Source organism: Spermophilus citellus (assembly GCF_964194105.1).
Source record: "Spermophilus citellus genome assembly, chromosome: 11".
In the NCBI taxonomy this organism is placed as follows: Eukaryota; Metazoa; Chordata; class Mammalia; order Rodentia; family Sciuridae; genus Spermophilus; species Spermophilus citellus.
Window position 1 is genome coordinate 32478295 of NC_138192.1, and position 20766 is coordinate 32499060.

Consider the following 20766-nt stretch of genomic DNA (forward strand, 5'->3'; position numbering starts at 1 on the left):
CCTTGGGAGCTAGTGATGATAAGGACATGCCGTGAGGCCTTTAGGTGTTAGAATGTTATTTGTGAAAATGTTTGGAGCATTATACTTAGGATCCATGCACTTTCCTAACTACAATTACATACAGTGCTTTGGTGAAAACAAAACAAATACACTTGGTGATCTTAGGCTTGACATTTAATATGCATAAGCCTCATTTTTTTTAGTCTGTACTGTAAAGTTGGCCTTGATCACTTTCTGTCAGAAAGTAGTTAGAATTGTGTAACATTTTGAAGGCTCTGTAAAGCTCATTGTATCCTTGTGAACCGCCCAGAATCATACTGTCCCAAGCACAGCTCTTAACAAGGAAGAATATCCTTCAGCCTACACATACTTCTACCTACAGCGTGTGTGGCTTGGTTTCTTGTTTCCTGCTGGTAAAATTACCTCAACTAACAAAATGGCAACATAGGCCTGTGTGATCCTGACCGGTGATTGGTTGGGAATTTACACCATATGTCACCAGAGTTTCATCATAATCTTAACAAAATCAGTGAACAATTGGCGCTGCCTCTGATGGAGCATCTCCTTTAAGTCAGCCTGCAGTCCATTATGGAAATAAACCATTTTTGATTTCAGAGTCAGTTTATGGAAACGGATGGGCTGATATTTAAATTTAGCTTCATGGCTAAATTTAAGAATCAGGATCAATAATATAGAATTAAAGGAATGAAACAGAGAAGGGGAGGGAGGTATGGAAAGTAAGAATAGTAAAATTTAAAAACAAACAAAAAGTACCATAATTGAGAAACAGAGAGTCAGGAATAATAAAAGGAAAGAGGGAAACTAGTGGCCTCAATAGTGACTATGTCGAGGGAACTGAATGACTAACACATGTCCCTTTCTTGAAATTTCTTCAGGTTTTCAAACTCTTCCCAGGTGGCACTTCCTTATGTATTAGACCTCTCTAGCTAGGAATTTTTTTCTGGTAGGTGCAATTGCATTAGGGTCTCCTATTACTAAGAATGTATCAGAGCACTTAGATTCTGTTATTAACTCAGCCATTTAGTCCAACAGTTAGAACCAAATATTTGTTTAAACTTCAGTTATCATTTTTATCCTGAATGGTCCTTGATTCTATGCTTTGGAGTTTCAGAGCTCACTGCTGCTCATCTTCCTGGCTAATGTCCATTATCAGAACCTCAGACCAGTTAAAGTTTCCCAAACCTCTTTTTTTGCTGGGCTGGCATGGAAAGATTCATTTATTTATGTATTCATTGATTGATTCTTTTTAGTTGTATATGACAGGAGAATCCATTGGATAGAATTTTTAAAAAAACACGTACTATATCTGATTCTAATTAGGACCCTGTTCTTGTGAATGTACACTATGATGGGATTCACTGTGGCAGATTCACACATGTACATGGAAAATTATGTCAGATTCAATTCTATTATCTTTCCTTTACCTTTCCCCTCTTCCTTACCTTCATTCCTCTTTGGCTAATCTACTGAATTTCTATCCTTCCTTTTTATTGTGGGTTATCTTTCACATATCAGTGAAAACATTCGCTCTATGGATTTTGGGGACTGGTTTATTTCACTCAGCATGATAGTCTCCAGATATACTCATTTATTGGCAAATGTCATAAAGTCATTCTTTTTAATGGCTGAGTAATGATCCATTTTCTTTACCCATTCATCTGTTGAAGGGTACCTCAGTTGGCTCCATAGCTTAGCTATTGTGAACTGTGCTGCTATAAATAGTGATGTGGCTGCATCACCATAGTATGCTGATTTTAAATCCTTTGGATATATACTGAAGAGTGGGAGAGCTGGGTCAAATGGTGGTTTCATTCCTCCTATTTTTTGAGGAATCTCCATATGGCTTCCAAAGTGGTTGCACCAAGTTGAAGTCCCACCAGCAATGTATGAGTGTACCTTTTCCCCCCACATCTTTGCCATCATTTATCATTACTTGTATTATTGATAATTGCCATTCTGACTAGAGTAGGTGGAATCTCAGTATAGTTTTAATTTGCATTTCTATATTTGCTAGAGGTGTTGAACATTTTTTATATACTTGTTGACTATTCATATTCCTTCTTTTGATAAGTATCTGTTTAGTTCCTTTGCCCACTTATTGATTGGGTAATTTGTTTTTTTGATGTTATGCTTTTTGAGTTCTTTGTACATCTTGGAAATTAATGCCCTATCTGAGGTGCAGATGGCAAAGATTTTCTTCTATTCTTTAAGCTCTCTTTGTGTTTTTGATTGTTTCCTTGGCTCTGAAGAAGCTTTTTAGTTTGATGCCATCCCATTTATTATTATTGATTTAACTTCTTGTACTTTAGATGTCTTGTTAAGGAAGTCAGTTCCTAAGCCAATAGCTGCAATGTGTGGCCCACATTTTCTTCTGGTATTTGTAGTTTTTATGATCTAATTCATAGGTTTTTTATCCACTCCCAGTTGAGTTTTATGCAGTGTAAGAGACAGAGTTTAAAATTTATTCAATTACATCTAGATTTTCTGTTTTCCTACCATCATTCATTGAAGAGGCTCTTTTCTCCAATGTATGTTTTTGACTGTCTTATCAAATAGGAGGGAACTGTATTTTAGGTGGATTTGTTTCTCCATGTTTTTTTTTTTTGATAATGATCATTTAAAAGGGTGAGGTCTCCATCTTTTATTCTGTTTCATTGGTCTTCTTGCCTGTTTTGGTGTCAATACCATGCTGTTTTGTGACTATAGCTTTGTAGTATAATTTAAGTTGTGGTGTTGTGATGCCTCCAGTTTCACTTTTCTCACTAAAGATTGTTGTGGCTATTCTGGGCCTCTTATTTTTCCAAATGAATTTCAAGACTGATTTTCCTATCTTTATGAGGAATGTCATTGGAATTTTGATATGAATTGCATTGAATCTATGTAGCATTTTTAATTGTGCCTCTCCAAGAACATGGGAGATCTTTCCATCTTCTAAGGTCTTCCTCAATTTCTTTCTTTAGTTTTCTGTAGTTTTTATTGTAGAGTTCTTTCACCTCCTTTATTACATTGATTCTATGTGAAGGTTTAAATAGGGGTGTCCAGGCATGCAAGTCCCTGTTCCTTAAGATTCGTATTTTTCTATTTACATCCTCCACTTTCCCTCATTATGACTTTGTCCTATTTTGTTCTTCCCCTTATCCTCTGAGACTACAATTATGGGCAGTTTTATCCAATGTATTAAATAATTAGGCTCACTCTAGTATGCATTTGTAAAATACAATTCATTTATTTGGCTGATTGCCACTGTATGGATTGTTCATGAGAATGATGCAATTAGTAGCTTCCTTCCAACGAGGTATCAAATCATCATTTTTGAAAAGTATTTCTGCATCCAGAAGTCATTTTGTGTTTTCTGGAAATAAGGAAAGAAAGAAAAAAAAAAGACTGTAGACAATGAAATGAGAGAAACAGATTATCATCTCAAATGATTTCTAGGCAAACTCTGAGTCATTTCACTCCAAATATGTGATGTTTATGTAGCAAATGCAGATGTTATGTTTGCTCACTTCAGAATATTTGCCAAAAGGCTTGGCTTGAATGGGAAAATTTTGTGGGATATTCTATTTGACTGTGCATGTTTTTCCAGCTGAAAGAAATTTAGAGTAAAGAACTAATGTCAAACAGAAATGGAAGTAGAGGCATCTTAGATGAAAACATTGATAAGATGATATTTAGAAACAAGACAATTTTTTTCAATCTCCAACAATACCTGTGTGTGCATAAGGTTGAGATGAAATTTAGAGACACAGAATTTCATGTCTTCTGTAAATATACTTCCTGCCCTTATAAAGCTTATAGTTTAGCTGAACAAAAAAGATAAGGAAAGCATAATATTTATCATACATGCTGCGATAAGTGTGACTTATTGTCAAAAGCAGAGAGTTCTAGAGGTGCTAATTATAATTTCACCCACACAACAAGAATAATTTGGGACTGTTATTGACATCAATTCTATGGATACCCAGCTTCAGTTGGTAAGCACACGTATGGAGCAGTAAGCTCTTAAAACCAACTTATCTATGGCTGACAATTCTGAGAAAGCTACCTAAGGCAACAGATCTAGTGCTAGAGGAACTAATACACTCCCTTGTTCTATTGGTCTGCAGTCGCCCCTCATTATGTATTTATCAGGTGCTGTGTTGGGTGTTGGGTCTCCTTCTAAAGTTGTCTCATTATAAAATGCTTAGTCTCCTGAATCCAGTCATATTCCACCTTTTCAAACGCCTCAAAGACATGAGCTTCTGCCAAAAGTAAGTCTTATAGGTTAAATTTAAACAGACTTAAAAGTCTAAGGTTCAGAAACATCTGTGTTTTATCCCTGACTTTATTGGAAACTGCAAATCTCTGAATTTCTCTAGTCCTAAAAAAAAAAAAAAAAAAAAAAAAAAAAAAAACCCTATCAAGATCCCTGTTCATCTTGTTCTTTATTGTCACCATTAGACTAAGCATTGTCATAGATACACCTACGGATAAATCACAGCTTTGACACTTATTAGATGTGTGATCTTGGACAAGTGCCTGAACACCTCTGAACACAAGACCCTCATTTGTAACAGCAGCAGGACCCCAGAGGTCAGTTGTATGGACTTAGTACAGTACATATAAAGTACTTAACAGAATACCTTCAGCTAAGTATACGGTAATGAGCTGCTATCATTCTTATGATTGATGTTGCTGATTGTCATGTGGGCTAGCAATGAGTGACGGTTCTGATGTTCTTTTAGACAAGTGACCATGTCCTTTCCCAGAACCATCTGGGAGTCATCATTCCATTTTACTGTCTTTGTATGCTATTTTCAATTTTCTTGCTAACATGCCCAAAACAGTTTGTTGCTCATTCCCCTGCTGCATTTCCAAACAGGAAGTAGCATGCTTGCTGGCAGGTGCTGGCTGTCTGACTGAAAGAAATAAACAAAAATCTGTGATGACACAGTTTGCTAGAATGTTTTATCCACCATGTGCAGTGGAAGGAGGTTCATTAGTTAGAAGCTTGCTCTGAGGGTGCCTAAGGCAGAGTGGTCGGGGAGGGAATGCTCAGAGATGGCATCTGGAGAATATTGGCATGAGAAAAGCCATGATTTTCAGTTATTTAAAATAATATCTTCTCTAGGCCTGGTGATGCTGTGGCAACTCCTATTGATTATTTATGGCTGCCCCAGGAGCAATCTTTAAGCCACTTTGGCCCTGGCTGGAAGGAGGGCATGATTAGTGATATCTGCCAAGAATGGCAGGACATCACTTATTATCCTACCAGTCCTGGTCCCTAAACTATTAGCATGTCACACAAGCAAAATATCTCACACTTCATTTATTAATTGATTTATTCTCCAATAGGTCTTGTTATTACTGGATTTAAATTATTTGTCTGATCTCAGAAATGAAACAAAACTCTGTTTAAATTTGTTTCATTCTTTCCCATTTACCCTTCTTCTTTCTTCATTCTGAAAACAATACTGGAACAATATTTCAGGTACTCATAACAATTGTAAAAATGGCATAATGACCAAGGAAGGAAATAACGGCAAAGTCTGAGAATTACTTAATAAATGAAGATCATAATTATTTTTTTTCCTTTTTATTTATTTATTTATTTATTTATTTTTTATTGGTTGTTCACAACATTACAAAGCTCTTGACATATCATATTTCATACATTAGATTGAAGTGGGTTATGAACCCCCAATTTTACCCCAAATGCAGATTGCAGAATCACTTCGGTTACACATCCACAATTTTACATAATGCCCTATTAGTAACTGTTGTATTCTGCTGCCTTTCCTATCCTCTACTATCCCCCCTCCCCTCCCCTCTTCTCTCTCTACCCCATCTACTGTAATTCATTTCTCTCCTTGTTTATTTTCCCATTCCCCTCACAACCTCTTATATGTAATTTTGTATAGCAATGAGGTTCTCCCTTCATTTCCATGCAATTTCCCTTTTCTCTCCCTTTCCCTCCCATCTCATGTCTCCGTTTAATGTTAATCTTTTCTTCTTGCTCTTCCTCCCTGCTCTGTTCATAGTTGCTCTCATTATATCAAAGAAGACATTTGGTATTTGTTTTTTAGGGATTGGCTAGCTTCACTAAGCATAATCTGCTCTAGTGCCATCCATTTCCCTGCAAATTCTATGATTTTGTCATTTTTATTGCTGCATAGTACTCCATTGTGTATAGATGCCACATTTTTTTTTATCCATTCATCTATTGAAGGGCATCTGGGTTGGTTCCACAGCCTAGCTATTGTGAATTGTGCTGCTATGAACATCGATGTGGCAGTATCCCTGTAGCATGCTCTTTTAAGGTCTTGAGGGAATAGTCCGAGAAGGGCAATAGCAGGGTCAAATGGTGGTTCCATTCCCAGCTTTCCCAGGAATCTCCAAACTGCTTTCCAAATTGGCCGCACCAATTTGCAGTCCCACCAGCAATGTACAAGTGTACCCTTTTCTCCACATCCTCGCCAGCACTTGTTGTTGTTTGACTTCATAATGGCTGCCAATCTTACTGGGGTGAGATGGTATCTTAGGGTGGTTTTGATTTGCATTTCTCTGACTGCTAGAGATGGTGAGCATTTTAAAGCATTTACATTGAGAATTTTTGATAAAAATTCTGGGGCTGGGGTTATGGCTCAGCGTAGAGTGCTCACCTTGCATGTGCAAGGCCCTGGGTTCGATCCTCAGCAGCACATATAAAAAATAAAGTTATTGTGTACAACTACAAAATGTAAATATTAAAAAAGAGAAAGTTTAAAAAAAATTCCATGCTCTGCTAAGTTCTGTTTATCATCCTTTTTCCTTTCTGTAACACCAAGGACAGGATATGTGTGACTTTTTATAATTAATCAGAATCATAAATTTATATTCTTAATATTATTAAAGAATAGAAATTTATTGCCTCCAGTAGAACTTATTTTATGTGCTTTTCTTATCTTTCCCAAACTACTTGCTTGTATTCAGAGATATGGATGTCAGCACTGATAATATTTCTATATAATTATTTATCATAAACAGTTATGTCTTGAAGTCCACATTGGAGTCCTCTCCCTCAATGCCATATAAGGTAATAAGAACAAAAACTATGAAAAGCCATAACAGAAATTTGCCATTAATCATTGCCATTAGTCCCTTACACTGCAGGTAGAGTAAGACAGTAAGGACATAATAAGACTGGATGCAGATCTTCATGGCAGGGAGATGACAGTATCTCAAAATTTCTTCCTCTGATATGAATTCCTTCCCAATCAGAACAGCAGTTGGGTTGAGAAACATTTCAGGGAGTTATACTTACAGGTCAGGGATGCCTGCTGATTACAGGGATCCTTTAATTCTGGAATCTGGGGATGAGGCAGAGGAGACTTACTTTTGGCAGAAGATCTGTTATAGTTTCTCCCCCAGGCATTCTTGACATATGGACATGATGGAGACCCCAACCCAGGGACCCCAGGATTTAGATCCCTTTACTTTGGTGATTCCCCATGGACAAGATCCAGGACTTTTATTAGAACTTCAACGTGCCTGGGAGGCTAAGGTAGTAGAATTACAAGTTTAAGGCCAGCCTGGATCCTCTCTTAAAATAAAGTAAAAAGGACTGTGGATATAGCTCAATGGTAGAGCGCAGATGGGTTTAATCCCCAATACGGCAAGCAAGAAAGAAATAACTTGAAAATGCCTTTAAGTATAGAACAGTAAAAGGGCTTTGGAGCCTTTTTAAAATTATGTTGGTCTATTTAGTAGAAGTGCATTTAAAGGATTTAAATATCTAATTTTGGTATTCTTATATATCCATATACTCTATTTTTTAATATATTGTATACCTAAAATATCTACATATTATGTTAAAATCAATATATTAATTTCAAATAATATTTTTAAAAATCTGTATCCTTTGGATTTTAAAACCTTACTTAGAGAATGATTGCCTTAAATATTAAAAACTAGGAGAGGTACTCAGTTTAAGAAACTTTATGATCATATTTCTACTTTATTTAAAGATTTTCTAAAGTATTGGTCTTGTTTTACTTATCATTTCCTAGGCTCCTGTGAAGGAAAATCTCTTAAGTTAATTGCATGGCCTTTCCTCAAAGACAGTTTGGGTCCCATAGGCATTTCGTTTTCTTAATAGAATAGGCTTAGAATTGAAAGGGGGGATGTTCAGGAGGCTCAGGAATGTGCATGTAGGAGCTAAAGAAGTAAAGTGGTGGGATATGATGGTGGGAGATGCTTCCAGACCCAGTTCCCAGTGCCTCACCGGACCCTGACCACTTCATTCTGGGGTGAAGCCCAGGTTTTGCCTCCCCTCTTTTGCTCCAGGTCGGACAAGTTTTCTGAACTCAAAATTTTTCAAAATGTGGTTGCTGGACCCACAGTATCAGCTTCACTTGGAAATATGTTAGAAATGCAAATTTTAACCCCAAACCCCTGTCGGGGGATTTCAGAAGTGAAAAAATGCCAGGATAGAGACACCAGCAATTTAGAGGATTCTGACTCTGTCTGAAAGCCACTGAATAAGCCAGATGATGTTTCCACAACTTCCTTGTGCCAGGACTCACCTGGAAATCTGTTTAGATATATACCTTTCTAGAGTGCTTTCTGAGAATTCTGATTCAGTGTATCTATATAATGCCCCAGAAACTCTAAAAACATAATATTTATTTCAAAGTGACCATAAGTAATATATTTGTTGCTCAATTTAAAATTTTTATAGGTGTCCTATATATAAGATGATTTAAAGGATGGAAGTATCTAATTTTGATATTGAGGCTATTAGACCTGATGGGCTAATAGCATCAATAAACATTCATATCCTCAGCACACTTTGGCCCCACTGGGTAACCATCCCCACCACGTCCCATGGCACACTGTATGCTGCTGAAGGATACAGGAGATTTCAGCAGTTCTGTTCCAAAGCCAGATGGACCTGGGACAGTTAAATGCCCTGGACTCGTTTTCTCTGAACAGCTATGTCTGTGTGCACCAGTGTCTCTACACATATTCTGATGAGAAAACTTACTAGACTATCAAGATCTAACCCCATTCACCAGGATAACCTACATTAACAGAGACCTTCTTTTTTTTTCTTTTTTTTATTGGTTGTTCACAACATTACAAAGCTCTTGACATATCATATTTCATACATTAGATTGAAGTGGGTTATGAACCCCCAATTTTACCCCAAATGCAGATTACAGAATCACGTCGGTTACACATCCACAATTTTACATAATGCCCTATTAGTAACTGTTGTATTCTGCTGCCTTTCCTATCCTCTACTATCCCCCCTCCCCTCCCCTCTTCTCTCTCTACCCCATCTACTGTAATTCATTTCTCTCCTTGTTTATTTTCCCATTCCCCTCACAACCTCTTATATGTAATTTTGTATAGCAATGAGGTTCTCCCTTCATTTCCATGCAATTTCCCTTTTCTCTCCCTTTCCCTCCCATCTCATGTCTCCGTTTAATGTTAATCTTTTCTTCTTGCTCTTCCTCCCTGCTCTGTTCATAGTTGCTCTCATTATATCAAAGAAGACATTTGGTATTTGTTTTTTAGGGATTGGCTAGCTTCACTAAGCATAGTCTGCTCTACTGCCATCCATTTCCCTGCAAATTCTATGATTTTGTCATTTTTTATTGCTGCATAGTACTCCATTGTGTATAGATGCCACATTTTTTTAATCCATTCATCCATTGAAGGGCATCTGGGTTGGTTCCACAGTCTAGCTATTGTGAATTGTGCTGCTATGAACATCGATGTGGCAGTATCCCTGTAGCATGCTCTTTTAAGGTCTTCAGGGAATAGTCCGAGAAGGGCAATAGCAGGGTCAAATGGTGGTTCCATTCCCAGCTTTCCCAGGAATCTCCAAACTGCTTTCCAAATTGGCCGCACCAATTTGCAGTCCCACCAGCAATGTACAAGTGTACCCTTTTCTCCACATCCTCGCCAGCACTTGTTGTTGTTTGACTTCATAGTGGCTGCCAATCTTCCTGGAGTGAGATGGTATCTTAGGGTGGTTTTGATTTGCATTTCTCTGACTGCTAGAGATGGTGAGCATTTTTTCATGTATTTGTTGATTGATTGTATATCCTCCTCTGAGAAGTGTTTGTTCAGGTCTTTGGCCCATTTGTTGAATGGGTTATTTGTTATCTTATTGTCTAATTTTTTGAGTTCTTTGTATACTCTGGATATTAGGGCTCTATCTGAAGTGTGAGGAGTAAAAATTTGTTCCCAGGATGTAGGCTCCCTATTTACCTCTCTTATTGTTTCTCTTGCTGAGAAAAAAGTTTTTAGTTTAAGTAAGTCCCATTTGTTGATTCTTGTTATTAACTCTTGTGCTATGGGTGTCCTATTAAGGAATTTGGAGCCCGACCCCACAATATGTAGATCGGAGCCAACTTTTTCTACTATCAGATGCAGAGTCTCTGTTTTGATATCAAGAAACTACTAGAACTAATAAATGAATTCAGCAAAGTGGCAGGATATAAAATCAACACGCATAAATCAAAGGCATTTCTGTATATCAGCAACAAAACTTCTGAAACGGAAATGAGGAAAAACACTCCATTCACAATATTCTCAAAAAAAAAAATAAATAAAATACTTGGGAATCAACCTAACAAAAGAGGTGAAAGATTTATACAATGAAAACTACAGAACCCTAAAGAGAGAAGTAGAAGAAGATCTTAGAAGATGGAAAAATATACCCTGTTCATGGATAGGCAGAACTAACATTATCAAAATGGCGATATTACCAAAAGTTCTCTATAGGTTTAATGCAATGCCAATCAAAATCCCAATGGCATTTCTTGTAGAAATAGATAAAGCAATCGTGAAATTCATATGGAAAAATAAAAGACCCAGAATAGCAAAAACAATTCTAAGCAGGAAGTGTGAATCAGGTGGTATAGCGATACCAGATTTCAAACTATATTACAGAGCAATAGTGACAAAAACAGCATGGTACTGGTACCAAAACAGGCAGGTGGACCAATGGTATAGAATAGAGGACACAGAGACTAATCCACAAAGTTACAACTATCTTATATTTGATAAAGGGGCTAAAAGCATGCAATGGAGGAAGGATAGCATCTTCAACAAATGGTGTTGGGAAAACTGGAAATCCATATGCAACAAAATGAAACTGAATCCCTTTCTCTCGCCATGCACAAAAGTTAACTCAAAATGGATCAGAGGCCTTCTTTAATCATGTTCTTTGGCAGGACTTAAGACACCTGAATGAAGAGCTGTCCTGGATCCTCAACCTTGGACAGGTATAGCAATATCTGAGGATAGAGAGGAGAATCCATGGAGATCACAGCCTCCTTAAATTCTCATTTAATTTGTAAATAAAATACCATTATTGACAATTTATTTTTATAATACATTTTCTTTTTATATTATGATTCCCAACTAAATGGACTGCATCCTTTTACTAGTAGCTCTATGTCAGGCTAAAAAGTGTTAATATCTATTGTATGCCATACTAAAGTCATCTTTAAGGCAGCTGTTGTTCTGCAGGTTTTCTCCCATTTTTCTTATCGTCACCTATCTCAGATTGAGGCATTTGATCTACAGAAGGTCATGAAACTTGCTGCCTTTAATTTTCTCTGTTCTGGGTGAACACTTGAAACAAACAGTCTCCAAGTCAGCTCTCAGTTGTTCTTCCTCTTGGTTTGCAGTGGGCTATGAGGGTCAGATATGAGTGACAGAAGGAATATTGTCATTTTACATCTGAGGCTGCCACCATCATAGCTTTGCAAGAGGTATTGAATTTTTCAGATCCCATGCCATAACATTTGGATAATGTTAGTCAGTTTTCTATTGATGTGAAGAAAAGATTTTACAAGAACAACTTAGAGGAGGAAAAGTTTATTTTGGCTGAAGTTCCAGAGGTTCAGTTCGTGATCAGCCAATTCCATTGTTCCAGGTCAGAGAGGAGGCAGAATTCTCATCATGGTGGAAAGGAATGGAAGGCTGCTCAGTTCATGATTGCCAGGAAGCAAATGCAGCTCTCCTTATCACTGACAAAATACAAATCCCAAAGGCACACACTCCCAGTGACCTATTTCTATGCCCTACCTTCCTATAATTACCACCCAGTGAATCCATTCAAGTAGATTAATCCACCAATTAGGTTGCATCTCTCATGATCTAATTATTTTACCATTGAACATTCTTGCATTTTTTTTTCCACATTTGAGTTTTTGGGGGACACCTCATATCCAAACTGCAACAGTTGATGTCTAATTCTCATTTTAAAAGAATGTGCCATGAATATTGAAGAAAATATAGAATATTTAAAGGCATGCCATCCCTACATATGTTAAGTAAAATAAGCCAGGAACAGAAAGACAAGTACCAGAGGATCTCACTCACATGTGGAATCTAAGAATCTTTATATTAAGGAATATGAGAGTGGAACGGTGGTTTGTTATCAGAGGGTGAGCAGAGTCAGAGGTGGGAAGGGAGCTGAGGGAAAAAAAATGATCAAATTACTGTTAGATGGGAGCAAGAAGTTCTAGTGTGCTATAATATAGTTGGGTGGTTATATATACTAACATTGCATGTTATAATAATGTGTAATGTATATTTCAAAAGAGCTAGAAGAAAGAATTTTGAAAATTTTCACCATAAATGATTAATATTTGAGGAAGTAGTCTTTATCTGATTTAAGCATTGCACAATATATGCATGTATTGAAGCATCACATGATACCCTATTAATGTATACAATTCTTATGGATCAGTTAAAAACAATTTTTTTTAAAAAAATTGTTTTATTCTCCTCTTCATTCTTTCTCAACTATATTTGAATGATTGAATTTGCTTGAGACATGGCTTCTTTATACTGAATTATAAGCGTGGTAAGGTTTATAGTATACTATAAGTATAGTGCACACTCAAAGTATAGTGGCAGCATTTGCTAAAAATATTTATCAGAGATTTCCCTTGTGCCTTGAACATCAACCAAGAGACAAAGGATGGTTACAAGAGAAAAACTTACGTAGCAAGGCTCCGTGTGTAATTCTACATAGTACACATTACTAGTATCACTCTGAGCACAATAATAAAACTGAGACAAACTAGATACTCTGCTGCAAATCAGTGCTCTTGACCACTATGCTACTGACTTTAGTTTTGAATGGCCCAGCAAGGAGACTGACCTCTAGTGCCTTTAATACCAACATCACCCCTACAACACACATTCACAAATGATGCTTCTCTTAAAAACACATTTTTAGACAATTGACTCTGTTGCTTCATCTTACTTGCTGTACTTCCTTTGAAGAGTGAATTTTACTGAGAACCAATCCCTAGGGAGAAACAGCTAATTAAGGCTCAGGCTTCATAGCCAGCTGTTTCACACTGAGAGAGGTAGTTCATGTTTAAAGATCCAGGCTATAAAGGGGAGGTGTTGCAGCAGAAGGCCCATGCAAGCTGCCAGAATATATTTCTTGTTGAATGGCAATGGAAGCAGGGGCTGGCTTGCCAACATGATCTGTAAGTAACAGGTCTACAGACTGCAGAATCCTTCCCAAGGGAGCTCTCGGCAGAACCAGAACCATGGAGTCAAGAGCACTGTGACAGTGAATAACAAATCACCCATAAAAATATCACCAGGATAAAGGAATTTTAAAAATTTGGCTTTAGATCTATTCCTATAGCTATATATTTATTTATTAGCAGAGATAAGAATTGAGCATTGGGGTAGGACCATATTTCTTCCACCTGCTTGAAAAATCATAAAAAAAAAACCTTTGTTCTTTTTTTCAGTTGTTAAATGGAAATAATAATACCTACTACCATTGGTTATTGTGAAGGTTGATATAACATAGGTAAAGAACTTAGTGCAGTGCTTCACACAGAGATCATATTTAATGGTGATACTTATTCATCTCCCTATAAATGATAGAATGCAGCCAGGCATGGTGGCACATGCCTGTAATCCCAGCACTTTGGGAGGCAGAGAAAAGAGGATAGCAAGTTCAAGGCCAGTGTCAACAACTTAGAAAGACCCTGCCTCAGAAGAAAAAGGAAAAAAGGGCTGGGAATGTCATTCATAGGTAGAACAGAGGTAGAACCATGCAGGGTTCAATCTCTAACACTGTAAAAAAAAAATCAGACTATATATAGTTTTAGAATAATTTTCTAATATTATGTTGTTGACATAATATTATATTCTTATAAATTAACAGATAATTATATTACATTGTTTGCTTATATTTCCCTTACTGTTGGACACAGTTTGATTTTAATATTTTGCAATTTTTTAAAAAAATATTTAATTTTTAGTTGTAGTTAGACACAATACTTTTATTTTATTTATTTTTATGTGGTGCTGAGGATCGAACCCAGGGCCTTGCACATGCTAGGCAAGTGCTCTACCAGTGAGCCACAACCCCAGCCTCTAATATTTTGTAATTTTTAAATGATATAATCAATAACTTACTACCGAGGTTTTTAAGCCTCAGTTATTTCCCTAGGTAATTCCTAAATGTAGAATTGCTAATGTAAGCATATGCATTTTTAAATCTAGGGAATTTCTAAAACTGAGTCACATCCTCAGCACAAGATAGGGTCTTGCTAGACAGAATATTCATTCAGGCTGGCCTTAAACCTGTAATCTTCCTGTGTCAGCTTCCAGAGTAGCTGGGATTACAGTCTGGATGTCAGGCTCCTGTTTCCTCTTCTATCTCTTTCTTTCTTTTTTTGGTACTGGGGATTGAACCCAGGGGTGCTCTACCATTGAGTTACATGCTCACCCCTTTCCTTTTTTATTTTGAGACAGAGTGTCTCTAAATTGTTCAGGCTGGCCTCAAACTTGCCATCTTTCTACTTCAGTAGCCCTAGCTCCTGGGATTATAGGCATGGACCACTGTACCAGACACATTTTTTATGGAGTGTTTTTTTTTTTTATTACACACACACACACACACACACACACACACACACACACACACACACATATATATATATATATATAAACAAATTGACAGGATTGTTGCAGAACTTGTCAAGGTCCTTTGATTGCACCTCCTTGCTAAGCTTCTAGAATGCAAAAGCATTTACTTGAGTATGAGTGCCTCCTGGGTAGACACATCCAGATCCCTGCCAAAAATAATAATGTGGTATTAATGAGGTCTGGAACGAGAACCAATGGTGTCATGACCTGTCCCTAGGAATAGTGCACAATGTCAGGCTCTTAGACAATCACTATTTTTTTTTCAGTATCTGTTATATTTTATGCAGTCTGGAGCATTCTCTTGTTTTTTTTTTTCCCCCAAATGTAGCAAAAATATCTGAGGAGCAGACATTAATATCCTTATTTTATAGCTAGGAGCAGAGAGGTTGCATGAGCTGTCAGAATCCACACAGTAAAAAAAGACAGCTCAACTTTTTGTCTTCTGACCTAAGGAAGATCACAGAGGGGCTGTGTCTCTTGCCCTAGAGCACAAATATTGTCATATATATGGGGACTCCAGTGCCACAGAAAGCATTTTGCTGTTCTCAGTAGATTATTGAGGGCATATAAGAAAGTAAAGGAGAATTCGAATGAGGTTGGCAGTCCATGGTAAAAACCTGCACCTTTCACCCTTCGGTTAGCAGTGAACCACAGCAGTGTTTCAAGACAGGGAGGATAGAAGTGAGAAAGATAAGACAATGGTATTGTGGTTTGGATACGGGGTATCCCTTGAAAACTCAGGTGTGAGACAATACAGCAATGTTCAGAGATGAAACAATTAGATTATGAGATCCATAACCTGATCCATGGATGAACCTATTCGATGGATTAATTTCACTTGATTTATAATTTGATAGGTCTACTGTACTGGGTGGTAGGCAGGTAGGGTATAATTGAAGGAAGTAGGTCACTAGAGATGTATATTGGGATTTATATTTTGTCCCTGGATCCATAGTCATTCTTTACTTCCTGGATGAGAGAAATGATCTGAGCAGTTTTTCTCCACCACCAGTTTTTATCCACCACACCTTTCTGCCATGATGTCCTCCCTCACCTCTAGTCCAGAGCAATGGAGTCTGACCGTGGACAAAAACCTCTGACACCATGAGCCCAAAATAAACTTTTCCTCCTCTAAGTTGTTCTTGTCAGTTATTTTAGTCACAGCAACAAAAAGCTGACTAACACACTGGGGAAAAGATAGCATTTTCTAGAGATTACTACAGGGAAAAAAAAATGGCTAAAAGCCGATTTAAGGAAGCTATTCACCTTAGAACTTTTATGAAAGATTGCAGAATCAATAAATGGTTAGCAAGGTGCTTTGTAAAACTCCATACAAATGCACTTATATAATAGTATTAGTCAGAAGGTAGTAGGTTAGGGAAGATTTTATAAGAAATTTTAATGTCATCTAAAAATAAAATCAGTCTCTAAAATAAAGATTTTCTTGACATAGACAGCTCACCTCTTGTAGGTTTTCATTATATCCATCTGATCAAGTCGAACATGCCAAATTTGTGGACTTTTTTATAGAGGGAAGAATGGCGGACAATGATTTGTTTTCCGGTTTTGGTCTATGATTTTCTGGGAGAGCAATCTTGGCACATTTTGTCATAATGATTATTCTGCTGCTTCCTGCTTGTCCTCAAGTTAGCACAGCAGAGTCACCTCCCAGCTCAATGTGAACACGTGTTGCAGTCTTCAGGGATGAGAGTGGATTGCAATGTGCTTTGTCAGTGATAGCTTCCATGGGTGTTCTTGAGCGATCTGCAAATGAACTCTCCCTACACCCTGGGGGCAATGTGCCCTGGGTTGTTTTGAAATCATTTAACTATCTTGCGTGAGTGTCAATGTATATATACATTCTTAACCAGAGAGGCCATAATCCCCATTGAAGAGTTGTTAATTATATACATACCTCGTGTTTGCATTCCCACTTTCCCCAGGGAGCTTGGAGCACTTTGCAAATATAAATTGCAAACAATAAATAATACCTTTGATTTCCAAGACTTCCATCTCTAAGGACTTAAGTTTATTTCTATCAGGGTTTTAACAGTAAAGAAGCTCTTGCCTCCCAAGGCAAGAGTAAGCACATCTTGTTTTACCCCCAGAAGGTACTGAGGATTAAAAGCTCAGTAGTAAGTTATTGATTATATCATTTTTTAAATTGCAAAATATTAAAATCAAATTGTGTCCAATAGTAAGGGAAATACAAGCAAACAATGTAACATAATTTTCTATTAATTATATAAAAATAAAATATTATGTCATTGAAATAATATTGAAAATTATTCTAAAACTGTGCACTAGTAACAGGCCAGATTTTATTAAAATTAAATTTGAGTTTGTGAGGATTGACTTCATAACTAGGATTATAAAACCAGGTAAGTAGCACTAAGTGGCCTTTGGAAAGAAAGCCAGGGCTCTGTACTACCTTTGAACTATTAGAAACATTCATTAATCAGCAATAAAAATTCAGGGGGAGGGGGTTTTTAAAACATGGATTATAGTTCTACAATTCAGAGCTAATTGGCTTTGAAATACCTTAGTGACTAATTCCCAACTTTGGCTAAAATAACTCATTTCTTTTCCTACTGCAGAGAGTTTTCTAGATGAAATATATGCAGATCAGATGGCCCTCTTTCCTTCTTTCACAGCTTGCTCTATTTTTAGTTCCTCCCTTGCCCATGGAAAGTATTGGGGGAATTATGTGGGCCATTTTTTGGTTTAGGACAGAATTCAACTGTAATTGAATTAGTATCTAGAAAACATGATATTTTAAGCACAATTTTGTTTACAAAACAGCAAGTAAATAAGAATCGTTTGGTTTCTTTCTGTAAAAACCCCACTACTCCCAGGAATTGATCTGTTCCAAGATTTTCAATGGGCAAAAATTTGAACTGGAGATGAGGATTAGGTCTTTGAGAATTCTTCTAGGCTGTTTCCTACCTAGCAAATTGTACATACTCAATTGATATCAATTGGTAATGAGACTGGCTCTCCAGGCGGCTGTTTCAATGTTCGACACTACACTCGCTTCTTTCCAACTCCCTGTTGTGCAAATCGAGCTCTTTAATATGGGGCTGCATTAATAGAGCTCTTTTCAGACTCATTTTAAAAGTGAAAAAAATAATGACACAGAGGAAAAAGCGTAAGCCAACTAGCTGAGGAGGAGGAGGAAGAAGAGGATATGTCTATCCTCATTTCTTGTGGAATTCCTGCAAATATAGTTTTGGAGGTGATAAATAACAATAATCAAAATTGTAATTGTACTTCTAGTTAATGCTTATGAATGTTATGATTGAGATGCTCTTAAAGTACATAATATGGCTTCAACCACACAGTTTTATGAAGTAGAGGCAGTGAGTGCATCCATTTGCCAAAGAGGAGATAATGCACAGGGTGTTTGTTTGATCTGCCTGGGGTCCTCAATGCATTGAAATTTGACCCAGACAGACTGGTTTGAAATGTCTACTCTCTCCTCCTTTTCAGAAAACACATGTTGTTAGATATACAGGCTCACCATTTGAACAGGGGCAGAGTGTCATGGATTCCGTCATTGAAATGGGTACAAGACATCTTAGAGAAGAACATGGCTTGTGTCCCCTGTGTATTATAACCAGTCATTTGGTTGAGGAACAGGGAAGAACTAAGCTGAAGGTACCATTCCTAACTTGCTAGAAAACAATGCCGTGCTACAGGTGATTGAACTGAACAAGTCTGCTATCTTATCTCTACAACTTCTTTGTTCATGGCTCTTAGACATACTCAGTCTCTCATTGCTTGCTATTTGTTTGCCACCTTTAGCTAATAACATCCTATGCGTAATTTTGTGGTCAAACTTGATTTTTCTCATGCTTTAAAATTTATTTTTTCTTTCTATATTGTCTTCCTTAAATCGACTTATCGACTTATTCCTTTATCCATTAGATTTAGATTTATTAGCTACCATGTTTCAGGTGTCTTTGATAAGTACCTAAGATACAGAGAATTATAGAACATTGAATCTCTGTCCTACTGGATTTCACATTCAGCTGGAAGAATAACATATTAATAAAACGTCCACATTAATCAGAATAGTTGTGAACTGTGACAAGTTTCATATGAGAAATTACAGAGTACTTTATTCCTTACAGAATACTATGTGAGCTCATTTCAAAATGGGGGATGGGGAAGTCTTCCCTGAGACAGACAGACACTTGGACTGAGATCTGGGGATGTGTGGGTTTGGCTGTGTTAGTTATAGCTGACTGCAGTACATGAGATGACTTATGTAAAGGTTTCCAGATGAGAGATGTTGGTATGTCAAGGTCTATCTGGCCACAGACAATGAGAGTGATTGCCTTGGGAAGGGAATAGAGAGCAGGCTGTGTCCAGGTCACCCCCTGGACCTAACATCCTAGGATCTTGGTTCTTTTCTTTGCCTCCATACATGCAACAAGCCACCAAATCCTGTCTGGAATAAACTTTTCTTTGACCCAATCTTGCATGATTTCTTCCTGTAGCCTTTCAGCTATTTTCCATTCCCATCCAGCCTATAATTCTTTTTATTGAGGCCTGGGGTTTTTATTTGTAAATTTCCTAAAATACATCTTAGGATATCCTCTCTACTAGAATCGTCATGAGTCTTCAGACTCCTGCTGTATAAACTTAGTTTCATAGTGTACCAAACTCTTCAGCATTTGATCCAGCCTCGCTAAACCTGGTAAATCAAATCTCCTTAGAAAGTTTTCTACATTCCCCACTCTTCTCTGAAATACAACATATTGCCAATTAAAAAGTGTTTCTTGGAAAGCTTCAAATATATTTTCTAAAAAATATCGGGAAAACCAAATGCAATTATTTTCCTTCAAGCTAGGCACATTTTCAACTTTGCCGTAAGAGAACAGATATACTTGACATAGTAGAAAAATGACATTAGTTTTCCTCTCGAGCACAGGTTTTCTGAAATGCAATCATTCATCTGGCAGGGAATTAAACAGCACTTACTATGGTCCAGGAGCATTTGGGGAGAAGTTATAAAGATTGTAAGTATGTGGATCTCTGTTGCATGGAATATACGGACACTAGGAGGGTGTTCCTAAAAATACAGCCAACAGACAGGTTGACAAAAACTCTGAGAATGCAGGCCAGGGTTTGGACTTCATTATGTCACTACGTAGGGAAGTTTCTCCACAGTGCAGCAGCAGTACCATAGTTTGGTGGAGAAAGGCAGATTTGATGTTGATAGGAGAGGATGCTAGAGAAAGAATGGTCAATGGGAAGATAGTGTACTCCCTCAGGTATTTTAAAATAAGGAGGGAATCCCCTCAAACAAGTTTGTTTTTTCTTTATACGTTATATGGTCCCACCGATCCTGGGACTTTTGCTCTGGGTCATGACATTTGCTTAGTTTGTAGTTGAAGATTCACCTTCTGTCTTTCCCAGTAGATGTGAGCTCCTCAAGCTCAGAAGGGGTCTCTGTATAGTCCCAGTTGTCAGCAAAAGAAAGGCACAGAGTAGGCACTCAGTAGGCATGCGCTGGCTACTTGCCAATGAATATCCTCATCATAGCATAGTTCATTGTCATGTCACCACTCATGATTTCTGACCCCAGGTTTTTAGTCCTGATTTTATTATCTGTAATGCTAGGGAAGGTCAATTACATGATCTCTGACCTCCCTGTCCCCAGCATGGGTCATTATTCATGTTTGCATACTACATGACATTCACCCTCTCTGTAGAGAATAAGATTCCTTTTTATTTTTATTATTGTGGATGCAGAATGTTTAAATATTTTTGAGAAGTTACACCACATAG

At 37.3% G+C, this 20766-nt stretch overlaps 1 protein-coding gene across 2 annotated transcripts in view; it reads left to right on the forward strand.

The window, feature by feature from the left end:
- CNTNAP5 (contactin associated protein family member 5) overlaps nucleotides 1–20766 on the forward strand; it is a gene marked incomplete at both ends in the record, with an annotated part of 785818 nt that overhangs the window by 698904 nt on the left and 66148 nt on the right. The gene's annotated exons all lie outside the window — the stretch shown is intronic.